This window comes from Castor canadensis, chromosome 5, assembly GCF_047511655.1.
Source record: "Castor canadensis chromosome 5, mCasCan1.hap1v2, whole genome shotgun sequence".
Lineage (NCBI taxonomy): Eukaryota > Metazoa > Chordata > Mammalia > Rodentia > Castoridae > Castor > Castor canadensis.
This window is the reverse complement of record NC_133390.1, coordinates 167,514,982-167,528,315: the sequence shown is the minus strand read 5'-3', so window position 1 is coordinate 167,528,315 and position 13,334 is coordinate 167,514,982. Positions and strand designations below refer to the sequence as shown.

At 38.1% G+C, this 13,334-nt stretch overlaps 1 long non-coding RNA gene across 2 annotated transcripts in view; it reads right to left on the bottom strand.

The window, feature by feature from the left end:
* Window positions 1-1,147: 1,147 nt before the first annotated feature.
* Window positions 1,148-13,334, bottom strand: part of LOC141423414 (uncharacterized) — a 38,071-nt gene continuing 25,884 nt past the window's right edge. The window contains exons 2-6 of one of the 2 annotated variants that reach the window (XR_012448278.1): window positions 9,929-9,987; window positions 4,816-5,125; window positions 3,088-3,333; window positions 2,287-2,851; window positions 1,148-1,309 (exon numbers count right to left, since the gene is read on the bottom strand). This is a non-coding gene — a long non-coding RNA (uncharacterized lncRNA). The remainder of the gene's footprint in view (window positions 1,310-2,286; window positions 2,852-3,087; window positions 3,334-4,815; window positions 5,126-9,928; window positions 9,988-13,334) is intronic. The other variant, XR_012448277.1, reaches the window with a different exon arrangement.

Genomic DNA, 13,334 nt, shown 5'->3' with positions numbered 1-13,334 from the left:
GAGCTAAAACGGACCAATACTATTCTGTTTTAAAGCATCACAGGAGTTCCATTTCCATGCTCTGTTCTCCAGACACACAGAGAAGGTGGACAACCCATTTGAACTCACAGAAAATGAGGATGTACTCACTGCAACTAAAGAGATAACTACATCTTCTAGAATCAAAGTGGTGGTGGATCTGGGCATGGGCTCCTGGGATTGTGATGGCAAGGGCAACTCTGTTATCATTTGACCAAACTCAAGAGTCATCCTTCCTTTTTCATACCTCAACTGTGTTCTCAACTAAATAACTCTATCAGTCCAGTTCATGCCTGTAGAATCACAGAAGCATGGTACCCTTACTTTATTTCACCCAGTATCTATGAAATGAAGGTCAAGATTACTGCATGAAATTTTTCATGCAGAAATTGGAGCCTTAAGTTCAGAGGGAAAACCAAATTTGACTGAGGATAGAGAGGTTCCTGTGACAGAGTCAGAGCTAGAAAACAAACCTTGTGTCCCTAGGTAATTTTTTTTTTGTCTCCTCCATGTTGGTTTCTGCTCCTGGAGAATTTGCCTTTCATGGAAGCTTCCTTATAAGAGTAGAAAGAAAGATGCTTAGGCAGCAAAGTTTCCATTTGTAAGACACCCTTTCCAAGCCATTGTAGCTGGTCCTCTATTCTGTCTCTCCACAGATGACATGTTTAACCCACTGCCTCTTGTTGAAGTGGTAGAGACTTAATATGTCATTCTTGGAGACATTTTCATCTGAAGGAAAGCTGAAGAAACAGAACACTGGAACCAACCATAGGGATGTGCTACTGTGGGATTGAAAGCACCAATACACACCAGGGACTTGCCATGGGCCTGCTGAAGCTCATCTCTGTAATGTGTGAGAGGTTGCTAGTTTCTGAAGTGCCACAAAGAAAATGGTCATGAGGGGCCTTAGACCTGGTCTCAGGTAATACATTGGATGATTGACAGAGTTCCAGCACACTGTTTTTAATGTTGCATTTCTAGACAGAGATCTAGATAGATGGCTGTAATTGATATTTCCCTAATACTCTTGTCCTTTTATTTGGGAACTGTCCATTGAAGGAATACCTCCCCGCCTCTAAACTTGTAAGAACAAAGAGATCTCAGGAGTCAAAACCAAATGATGCAGAAAATGATCTCTTTATTGGAAAGCAAATGTTCAAGAAGTACCAGGTTTAAAAACCCTAAGGATAAGCAAGTATGTACAAGTGGTGTCATCCATGGACGAGGATCTTGAACCACGTGGGAGTCTGGATCTTGAAGACATCACGGACTTCACTCAGGTTAGGTGGCTCTTAAGAAGAGAGGATACAAACAGTGATGTGAGAATAGCAAATAGAGGAAGGAGAAGATGGGAGTTGTGAACCTGGTCCCTTTCAGCTCCATCAGGAACAACTTCTACACCTTGGGGTGCTATGCTACTAATAGTCACTAGATCCATTGTTTCCGTTGCTTTCCCTCTCTTCAGATGAAGTTATTTAACGCAAACATGCAGATAACATTTTCTCTCCTTCAGCTTCAAATTTCTTTCCTGACACTGAATTGTCCAACTGGGACCTGTGATTCCTCACCACCTCTGGTGTCTCCCTTTTTATCCCTGCTGCATTACAACAGGGATCATTCTTGGTACCAATCTCTTCGCTTTATTGTGAGGGAGAGGTCGGCTGATCCTTGCCTAGACCATAGGCCTATGATTATGATCTCTGAGGAGAACAGATGTGCCCTAATAGAAATGCTGTACAACTCATGCTACACAGAAGGAAATAGTAACTGCTATGATTCTTTACAACAATAGTAGCAAGAAATTACACTATTCAGAGCTGGTGACATGGCTCATGCCACAGAGGTACTCCATAGCAAGCAGGAGGCCTGAGTTCAAACACCAGTATTGTCAAAAAAGAAATTACATTTTGCAAATCCAAAGTGAAAGAATTATCAAGATGATGTCATGAACTTATAAATGATTGTATAGGTAATACATATTCAAAAAAAATCAGTGGCTAGATTTGTGCAAGTAAAAATCATTAAAAATACTAAGGATAGGAATTTAGGACCCAATAACAGGCCAGGTGCTCACCAAGCCCTCTACCTGGTAACCTCTATCAGGTGCTCATCTCACAAGTGAATGGTGCTCATCTTCTCAAAGTTTGTTACACAGCACTTGCATTGATGTGGACAATTGGTATCATTCCCTTAATGGTCTCAGGTAGTCTTCACATACCACTTCTCAACATTGGGATAAATATATCCCCTATTTGGTAAGACACTTACCTCAATGTTGTTCCTGGTCTTCGGTCAGCCGATGAAGACTTTACACAATAGCTCCACCTTTATGTTGGATTGCCATTCCCTTTGTACACTGGCACTGCCCTTGAACCTCAGTAGAGCTGCTTTGTGCTTGCTGAAGCTGTTGTCCTTCAAATGAGATTTGATGAGTTCCTTTGTATTGTGAACCTTTTGTTCCATGATAGTTCAAGCTTCCTTTTGTTTTCACTTGTTGACCAAGACTTGTTTGTGCATACTGGCCAGCATCAGCAATTTGAGCCAATCCTTTGATGAGTACTTTCTGCTCACTTTGCTCAGAAGAAATGCCTTGGGATTTTTGTTGGACTCGGCCTCCTTTGGAAGACACCGTGTGCCTTGTCTTCTACCTTTGTGTTCCTGTACAGTAGACACTTGTTGCAATAAGGAATATTGCCACCTGCTTGGTGTTTAGTTTTGGTGAGAAAACTGCCTTCAACTGCAACTTGTGAGCTTTTTTGTCCATGAAGCTGGAGACCTTTTTTTGTAACTGCATACTGGTGTGATGTACTTGTATACTGGCCTTTCTCCTGACCTGGTAATTGAGGAAAACTTGTTTATTAAATTACCTCCAAAATTCCCTTCCAAGTCTTATCCTAGACCATCTTTATCAACTCACTGATATTTCCACAAGGGATTTAGATTTGGGTGAAGAAGACTCCATTCACATCAAAGAGATGACCTGGCTGAAGAGGTTTCTGATAACACCCACGGTGCCCTTAAAGGACATTCTACCTAGTACCTTTCTCCAGGATGACCCTCTCCACTCACCATAAGATCCACTCCCAGCTACTTGCTTCTTAGTGGTGGTAATAAAGCTGTCTTCAGATGAAACTCCTTTGCTGGTTTGTCCGTGCTGTTGCTCTTGCTGTCGACTCTGTTGTATCACAAGGCTGCTGTCAGATGAAACTCCTTCACTGGTTTTTAGTCCGTGCCGTTGCTGTTGCTGTTGCTGTGGACTGTGTTGTGTAAGTAGATATTCATATGAACTATCTGGCAACTGGCTTTTCACCTGACCTGGTAATTGAAAGCAAGAATGTTCAAGTGGCATTATCCTTCCAATCTCCTTCCAAGGCTTATCCAGACTCTTTTAATCAACTCACTGATGTTCCCACAAGAGATGTGGATTTGGTGAAGAAGACTTAATTCCCATCAAGAAGATGACCTGACTGAAGAAATTTCTACTCACATGCGGGGTAACCTTACAGGACATTCTCCCTGAAATATCTGTCCCCCAGCCAAACCTCCCCTCTCACCATACAATGCATTCCCAGCTGCTTGCTTCTCCAGAATGAGGAGCAGAGAAAGGATGAAGAACAGCGGACTTCATCTTGCCAGGAAGGGCCTTGGCTGAGAGCTGAGTGGAGCTTCTCATTTATATCTTCTTCCTTGACACGGTGTGCCATGGGTGTGGCTAATGTTAAAAAGCTCTGCCTTTTCTCACTTATCTGTAATGCCAGCTTCCTACCCTCTGCTCAGTAGGAGTCACTGTCAGTCAATGTCCCCAGGGACTTTTTACCGGGACACAATGTCAGAAAACTTTTCCTTACCCTACAACCCCAGCAAATATTTATCAACACTTAGAGATAATCATACAGAGTCTCCTACATTTCTAAAAGAAATTCAGTGCATAGCGGGGATAAAATTTGCTTCAGGTTACAAAAGTAAATTGCCTTGCCTAAAGGGTGAAGTGGCTCAAGTGGTAGAGTGCCTGCCTAGCAAGTGTGAGGCTCTGAGTTCAAACCCCAGTACCACCAAAAAAGGTAAATAGCCTGGTCAGGCTTTTACAGTCCAAGAGTGGGATTTCTTCCATGGTGCTACGATTTGCAAGCTCCCTCACATTCTACTTATTCCCAAATGAGCTAAAGATACATCCTGTTGTACATGAGAAGGAGCAATTATAGGGACAGAAGGACACAGAACAGAATGCAAATTTATGGAGCTGGAGGCAGGGCTCAATTCAAACCACAGTGTCACAAAAAAAAAAGCAAATTTATGGAGGCCAAAAAGGTTTCATGAATAAACAAGGCATACTAGTCCCAGGAGTAAAGTATATAGCCATAAGTGTGACATGTGCCCAAAGCTCTTCATCGTTTAGCTTGTGGTAACCACTTTGATGAGAGAAAATTAGAACTGTGGTGCTGAATTGTCAGCAGAAGTCTGGGACCCCACCTGGAAGATGAAGTGAGTTGTAGAAATGTTATGTTTTTAAAGGATGGAGACCTTTTAACATGTTTGAATAGTGGTAGGAATGGCTATTGGGAAAAAAAAACAGAAAGAAAAATGTTGATTTCCTTAAATAGTTCTTGTCATGAAATCTACCTAACAGAGTACATTTTTTGGTGGTATTGGGATTTGAACTCAGGGCCTCAAGCTTGCTAGGCAGGCCCTCTACCGTTGAGCCAAGCCACCAACCCCCACAGTATATTGTTAATGAAACTATTTCTTATGGAAGTGTTAAAGAGCTGCATCTCCTAGTAGGTTGTTGGGTATATTTACCATCACTTATGGATTTTTTAATTTGTTGAGATAGGATGCAATGTGAGTATTTCCACTTTATGCAGTAGTGCAGTTTTCTATGATTGTGAGAACACCCTGAATGGTCTACAAGACATTCGCTTAGTTTCACCATGTTACAAACGTGCACAAAGCCATGTTACAGGCAGACCAAAAGAGAAGAGTAGAGCATCCTCACAGATGGCCTTATGTGCATTCTCAGCAGCATGGAGTGTAGTTCTGGCAGGAGGATGGGTTGAAAACATATTTTTCAATCACTCTATCTTAAAATCCTTATGTACCACGTAGAATGCTGTAGGGGATAAGGAAGGGGATAAGAAAAAAAAACATGATTTTATGGAAAGAACAGAGATAAAGAGCTTCAAACAGCAGATACATTAGCTACATGACTTTAATCTGAACTACTCTGAGCTCCTACCAAGGTTATCTCTTTGTCCCAAAGCTGGTAATTATCCTCCCTCTTCTAGAAAGATACTAGTCCACCAATTTGAAAGTTATGCTGCACTAAAATTACTTACTGTACCTGCCTACCTCTGTAATCCTCCACACACTTCCCTTGAGAGAATACCAGGAACTGTTCCATTCCAAGCTTGATAATAGAAAAATGAATCTCTTAACATAGATATTATTAATGGATCAAAGGAACAAAGTCCATGTCTAAGCCTTTATGCAAAAGATGTAGTTAAAAATCTCATGAATTTCCAAAATCAAACCAGGAAAAATCAAACACTAGCAATAGATTATGATATTCATATCATAACAGAATTCAGTGAAATTTTAAGAATATTTTGTTATAAAAATAGATGGTAGTGATAAAGGTAAATGCAGAAATTTGTGGTATAGAAAGAAAATGGCATGCTTCATGAATAAAACCTTGATAAGATATCTTGATTGAGAAAGGAAAAGCTGCTACAGGATCAATGAAAAGTAAAGGAGAAAAACATTAATGTGCCCAAAATTGATACAAAAATGGAAAAACAGTATCTTCAAAGTACAAAAGAGGAGAATTTAAATATTATAGACAAGTCTATGCCAATTTATGCATATTGATTTATAAGTACATACAAAGTATAACATGATAAATTACCCTAATTTTATTTTAACAGAATAGATTGAAAATCTGAACAGTGCAATATCAAGAAAGAGGTTACTAAAACTGTCTAAAAAAAACTTCTCTTGGCCTAGCCCTACACAATGCTGGGTGCAGGTAATTCAATCTGGAGCAACAAGATGAGAGAAATCCCAATAAATTACTAGGATAAAATTCCATAAGACTACAGAAAAAGAAAGGATTGTGACAAAATGGGGGAAAAACCAACTATGGTTTTATCACACATTAATCAACACAAGAGCAGGAGGAGAAAGTGGGACAGTCACCACACTGATAGTTCAGATGAGCTGGGACAGTAAAGCCCACACTCTCTGCTACTTGTATTTAGAGGACTGTAGCTCTCCAAGTTATAGAAGAAATAATCAGGTGGATCCTGAGAAGCCAAGGAAATCTCTAGGTAGGTATTGAAGCCCACAGAGCCTCAGGAATCCTCATTCACAGACATCACAATATGGCTGAATGCTCTATATTAAGCTATAATCACCATATTTCCTAATTATCTAAGGGGCACCTTGATTTACTAGATGAATAGGCAATCCTAACAGTTTATGGTAAGATACACCTATATCAAATCTACCATATTAAACATCTTTACTTTATAAGTTCATGACATTAAATACTTTTACATTGTTCAGCAACTGCAACCACTATTCGTGTCCATAACTTTACTCCTTTCTAAACTGATATAAACTTTAAATTATATCACCATATTACATTTTCATCTCAGACCCTGATAACAAGGCAACTCTCTGTGTCTATGAATTCCATTATTTTGGGGACTGATAAGTGGAGTCCTAAAATATTTACCTTTTGCTATCTACTTGACTTCATTCAGTACACATTTGATAACCTCAATTTTAAAAGTAAGCAAATAATCAGGAGTCCTCATGACTTTTAGGATAGCTAACTTGAAAGAGGCACACTGAATTAAAGAGAAATATAAAGCAACTGCAGATAAAGAAAAAAATAATGCCATATTTTCAGAAAAATAAAAGATGTCATTTAAAATTGATGATAGGCAGGAATTCAAAAAAACAAGAAAACTCATATAAGTTGAAATTCTTTCAAATAATATAGAAAAATATTTCTTAGAGCTAAATAAAATGGTTCTATACTACAGAGTAGTAAATTATAAACAACCTGGGTAAACACTGAAGGAGTGCCACACACATCTGCAAAGATTGGAACATGAGTTTTTTCTTTCATTTTTTTTCTCTTTTTTCTTTTCTAGGGTTCAGGCTTTAGGGAGACTTTGTAAGAACATTAGCTGACTAGTGAGCTTTGAGCTCAGGCTTTAGTGGTTACCCATGACAACAGAGTTTACAAAAATGGGTTAGAACAGACATAAACCAAAATATTAAGTACCCTCAGCCAACAACAAAAGACAAAAATCATCTCTAAGGTACAAGGGGGTGAAGATTGATTTCTAGAATTTCTGTATTATAATATCCAAAAGTACAGTTTTTGACACAAATTGCAAACCATGTAAAGAAATAACAAGAACTAAACAATTCTATTTATAGGAAAAAGAAGTTAACGGTTTTCTCTCCTTGTAGAAGCCTAGTTATTGACCTTACAACACAAAGCCTTTAATAGATTTAAGTATGCTCAGAGACCTAAAGGAAACTGTGAACAAAGAACTGAAGGAAACCAGGAAAATGATGACTCGTTACATAGAAATATTAATTTCTGAGATAGAAATTACAAAAAGATACCCAATAGAAAATCAGAAGGTTCATAAGCAGAATATAGACACAAAAATAATATGACATGATTGCAAAAGGGGGACAGTTTGTGGGTGGGGGAATCAATGTCAGGAGGAGAAAAGAGAGGGGAATGAAGAATGAATATTATAGAAAAAAGTAGCATAATGAAATCCACCAAAAACTATTAAAAAGGAGGTGGGGATGAGGGTCGTGGGATAAAGAAAAAGTAATATATGTCAGGGGTTCTTTTTGGTGGGACTGGGTGGGATTAGAACTCAGGGCTTCACACTTGCAAAGTAGGCACTCTACCACTTAAAACCACAACTCAAGTCCAAAAGAATAATATTGATGGGGTGAATTTGATAAAACTAAATTATATGTATGTTATAAGTATCACAATGAAATCCCTTGTACAATTAATTTATGCTAATAAAATTTTTAAATAAAAAAGTGGGGAGCTAAAAAGCACAGTAACAAAACATAAAATTCACTGGAAGGATTCAATAACATATTGAAGAGAGGAGGTGGGATAAGATGACAAATTAGAGATGCTCACCATTTTCACTGAATGAGAGAGGTCAAGTAACAAAAGGGATGTTATATTCTGAAGAAAGAAAGAGAGGAAGAACATTGAGAATCATAAAAAGGAGGCAACACACCAGGAAAGCATAGGGAAAGTGAGGCAACAGAAAAAGTAGTTTCAAGCCCATCTCTGGCCCCCAGGAGGGAGAGGGAAAGCTGAAGATGACATCACAAGGTAAGTGAGATGGCCCTAGTGACAGACTGGCAATTCTAGCTGCAAGATAAGCCTCCACCTCCCACAAGCCTTAAACCCAGTGCAGGGATTTGTGAGAGAGTGACTGCTCTAATGTAGAAAGCTAACCTCAGGGAACAAAGACGTTCTGTTGCTCCCCTTATCTTGGAGGGCAAGAGCAAGGTGCCATCTTGAGAGAGGGACTATGGTTTAAGACTGAGATACTCTGAGGGCCTGAAAACAAGGAACATGAACAGCTTGGGGAAGATTGGGACACCTGTCACAGTGTCTAAGAGGGAGAGAGTCACAAGAGGTGGTCATGGAGATGGAGAGGACAGGACACAGTCCCGCAGAGAAGTTCAAGCGTGGGAAGTTTCTGCAGGCCCTGCTTTCCCTGAGGAGGATTTAATCCCATTACATGTGGTTCACCGGCGAAAAAAAAAGTAACAAACCTGAATCAGGCTTAGTATTCAGCCTCTGGGGACTGCCACCTGGCTGCATGTGTTGGGTACTGGGTGGACCTAAGCCCTTAGCCCAGACTCTTCACGTGATACTCACAGATTTCTATGGCCCACAGGAAGGTGAACTATCAGACAGGGCATGAAAGCATTGAGACTCACCCCTGAAAACTGCATACCAACTTTTGTTTGCTGACACTCAGGACTGAGGGCCAGGACTCCAGAAACTCTGAATTACAAGACTTCTCCACACAGGTTGCTGAACTGATAGAGAGGGTCTGTAAGCACTGAAACCAGCAGGCAGAGAAACTAGGGTCCTCCTTTCTCTCCCAGCTAACACAGAACTCAGTGCTTTGTTTACACACACACACACACACACACACACACACATACACACACACAATATCTGATGCATTTGTAGATACTGTTGAGGCTAAATTGAAAATCTCAATAACCTAAATAAAAAACTCAGCTGAAAGTTTTGCTAATACAATGAAACAAGTTGAAAATACAGTATCAGGGATCAAAAGTAAAGTATGGCATTAGAGCAACCATATAAAGACAAAAATATTAAGAAAATATGAACAGAACATATAAAACCTCTGGGAAACCATCAAAAACCAAACTTGTGCATCATGGGTATAGAAGAAGGAGAAGAGATACAAACTAAAAGCACAGAAAGTATATACAATAGAATAATAGCTGAGAACCTTTCCAATCTTGAGAAAAGAAAGGGTCAAAGAAGTACAGAAGACTTTGAGAACACTAAGCAGGCAAGATCAGAAAAGAAAGAACCCCCTAGATATATTATAGTTAAAACATGAACTATACAGAAAAAAAGAATATTAAAAGCTACAAGACCGAAGCAGCAAGTCACATATAACCCCTTGTATTGTATCAGACCACAATGGAATGAAGTTAGAAGTCAACAACAAAAGCAACTACAAAAAATATTCAAACACACAGAAAGAACAATACATTATTGAATGACCAGTGGATCCCTAAACGAAATAAGGGGGAAAATTAAAAATTTGTGGACTCTAATAAAAAAGAAAATACAACTTACCATAATCACTGGGATACAACAAAGGCAGTGCTTAGAGGAAAGTTTATAGTTATAAGCACCTGCAAAAAAAAGAGAAATTTCAAATAAATAACCTAATGATCCAAGACTCCAAGAAAAACAAGAATAAGCAAACCCCAAAACTAATAGAAAGACATAATGAAGGTTATAGCAGAAATTAATGAAAAGGAGACTTAAGAAACACTGCAAAGGATCAAGGAAACAAAAAGTTGGTTCTTTGAATAAATAATTAAGATTGAAAAACCTTTAACCAAACTAAGCAAATGAAGGAAGGGAAAGACCCAAATTAATAAGATTAGAGATTTAAAAAGGGATATCATAACAAATACCAAAAATATTCAGAAGATGGTTAAGGACTACTTCAAAAACATGTATTTTAACTAACTGGAAATCTAGAAGAAATTGATAAATTTGTAGGTGCATATGACCTACCATAATTGAGCCAGGAGTATATAAACTACTTTTATGACCTACCATAATTGAGCCAGGAGTATATAAACTACTTAAGCACATCTATAATAAGCAATGAGATTAAGCATTAATAAAAAGTCTCCCAACAAAGAAGTGCACAGGACCACATGATCAGGCTGAATTTGACCAAACCTTTCAAGAAGAACAAACACCAACACTCTTCAAAGTATTTAATAAAATAAAAAGTGAAGGAATGCTACCAAACTTATTCTGTGAAGCCATCATTACCCTGATACCAAAGGAAACTACAAAAAAGAAAATTATAGACCAAATTTCTCGATGAACATAGTTACAAAAATTCTCAAAATACTGGCAAATAGAGTTCAACAAGATATGAAAAAGATCAGACATTATGATCAAGTTGGTTTCAATCCAGGAATGCAAGGATGGTTCTACATAAACATATCAATAAATGTAATACAGCATATAAATAAAATCAAGGACAAAAATCAAATGATCATCTGAATAGATACCAAAAAACCTAGGACAAAATTCAAATCCTTTTATAATAAAAGCTCTGAAGAAACTAGGAACAGAAAGAGCATATCTTAGAATAATAAAGGCTGTATGTCAAACCTATAACCAACATCATACTCAATGTGAAAAAAACTGAAATCATTTTCCTCTAAAGTCAGGAACAAGACAAAAGTGTTCACTGTCCCCACTCCTATTCAATAAAGTAGTGGATCTTCTAGCCAGAGCAATAAGGCAAGAGAAAGAAATAAAGGGGATTCAAATAGGGAAGGTATAAGTCAAATTATCCCTATTCACAGATGATATCCTACACTAAAAACACCCTAAAGACGCCACCAAAAAACTCCTATATCTGATAAACAGTTTTGGCAAAGTAGCAGTATATAAAATTAATGTATAAAATCATTAACTTTTGTATATTCTAACAATGCTCGTCTTCACCAAAATAGAAAAATCAATCCTAAAATTCATTTGGAAACATAAACTTTTAGAATAGCAAAAGTAATACTAACTAAAAAAGAGTAATACTGGAGGTATCACAATAGCTTACTTCAAATTGCACTACAGAGTAACAGTAACAAAAATAGCATGGTACTGGCACAAACACAAAGGCCAATGAGCAGAACAGAAGACTTAGAAATAAACCCACACAGTTCTTTTGTGATATTTGTAGAGCTTTGTTTTTCTATCTATTTAAAGGAAGTTTGGGTATTTTTTGTTATCCTTTCCACTTTAAGTAATTTTGCAAACAGTCAACAAAAACACTTTTCAGATTCTCTTCTTTTTTGTATTTGAGGGTATTAGTTTCCTAATTTCATGGTAATTTTGTGCACTGTAATATTTCTTAGTGATTTTTTTTCCTTCATTGTTTCATAAAAGCTACATTACCCACAGGATTGCAGTTCAAGGCAATCACAGTGAATTGAGCGTGGTGGCATGTGCCTGTCATCCCAACTCTAGGGAGAGCTGTAAGTAGGAGATTCACTGTCCACAGACACACAGAGGCCCAGACAAAAACTGTGAAATCCTATCCAAAAAATAACTATAATAAAAGGGACTGGGAGTGTAGCTCAATTGGTACAGTGTTTGCCTAACAAGCACAAGGCCCTGAGTTTAAACCCTAGTACTATCTCCCCCAACAAAAAGATATCATATCTAGTACCTATTCATCACTAAGTCCTTGTGACTTTTTTCCAAGTCACTGGTTTATACTTTCATCTTTATCAATATGTTAATTTTCTATGTTGAAATGCTTCTTTAAAATTTCATCAAATTCTGTTCTGATATGAGTATTATAATCTCATACTATTTTTGTTTACCTTTTCCTGGTTTGATTTTACAAATCTTAAGCCCCTTTGTGTTATCTCTGCATTTGGTACACTGACTTCACTAACAGTTTGTTCTTTGATTCAAAAATAAGGTTAAGGTTATCATAAACTTTCTTCTACTAGTGAGCTTGGAATGAGGCAATTTCTGGCATTTTTTTTTTCAAGGAAGTTGTCCGGAGTGCTGAGATTGGCAGGCCCTGGACACAATTAGAGTCTTGCCCTAAAATTCTTTGCTTTCCATTGAGTTTCTGGATTGGGGTAGGATGGAGATTGTAGTTACATAAACCGAACATGAATCTCTTAGTCCAAGATCTTGGTATAACTTCATAAAATCTAGGTGTGGAGGATTTCTTCCTGTTCTTCCTCCCTTTGAAAAATAATTCTAGCTGGAAAATGGTGTTATAATTCATAGACCCATTCTCTGTGTCATTTGTGCTATAACTGGCTGAAACTTTTGAGAAATAAGAGAGATCATAGAAATTGAAATTTTATCAAATAATATTGACCAATATTTCTCAGTGTTAGGGTGAACATAAGGACCACCATGTTAGGACTATACACCCTCCTTCTTGCAGGCAGCTTACTGGAAATACCTCATCACTTACTGGAAAAATCACAACTGGCCCCAAAGAATGATAGAAACCCCCCTTACACCATTGTCACCAGGAGCAAGAGTTGGTTGAGTAACCGACTGATCTAATCACCATTTTCCTCCCTTAGCTATCCCTAGCAACAAGCCAATCACAAAAATTTTCCTGGCCTCGCCAATTTCCTGGCACCTTCCCCCTACCCTCCTATAACTACCACAGTCTGTAAGTGACAGTAGGCTATAGCCCTCTTGCTGGAGAACCCTCTACAGCTTTCTTCTTCAGAATAAAGCCTATGCTGAGGTATTGAGCCATCACCAGCCTATCTTACACTCAGAACTAAGTAAACTGCTTATAAACTTCAGAATACAGTGCCTGAAAAATTCTGTATATGAGCACACTACAGGCAAGGCTCATTGACTGCAGAAAGAAATGTTAATCACATCTACTCCTTTCATATGCACATTAAGAGGAAATAATGTAGGGCTGGTGGAATAGCTCAAGCAGTAAGAGTGCCCACCTAACAAG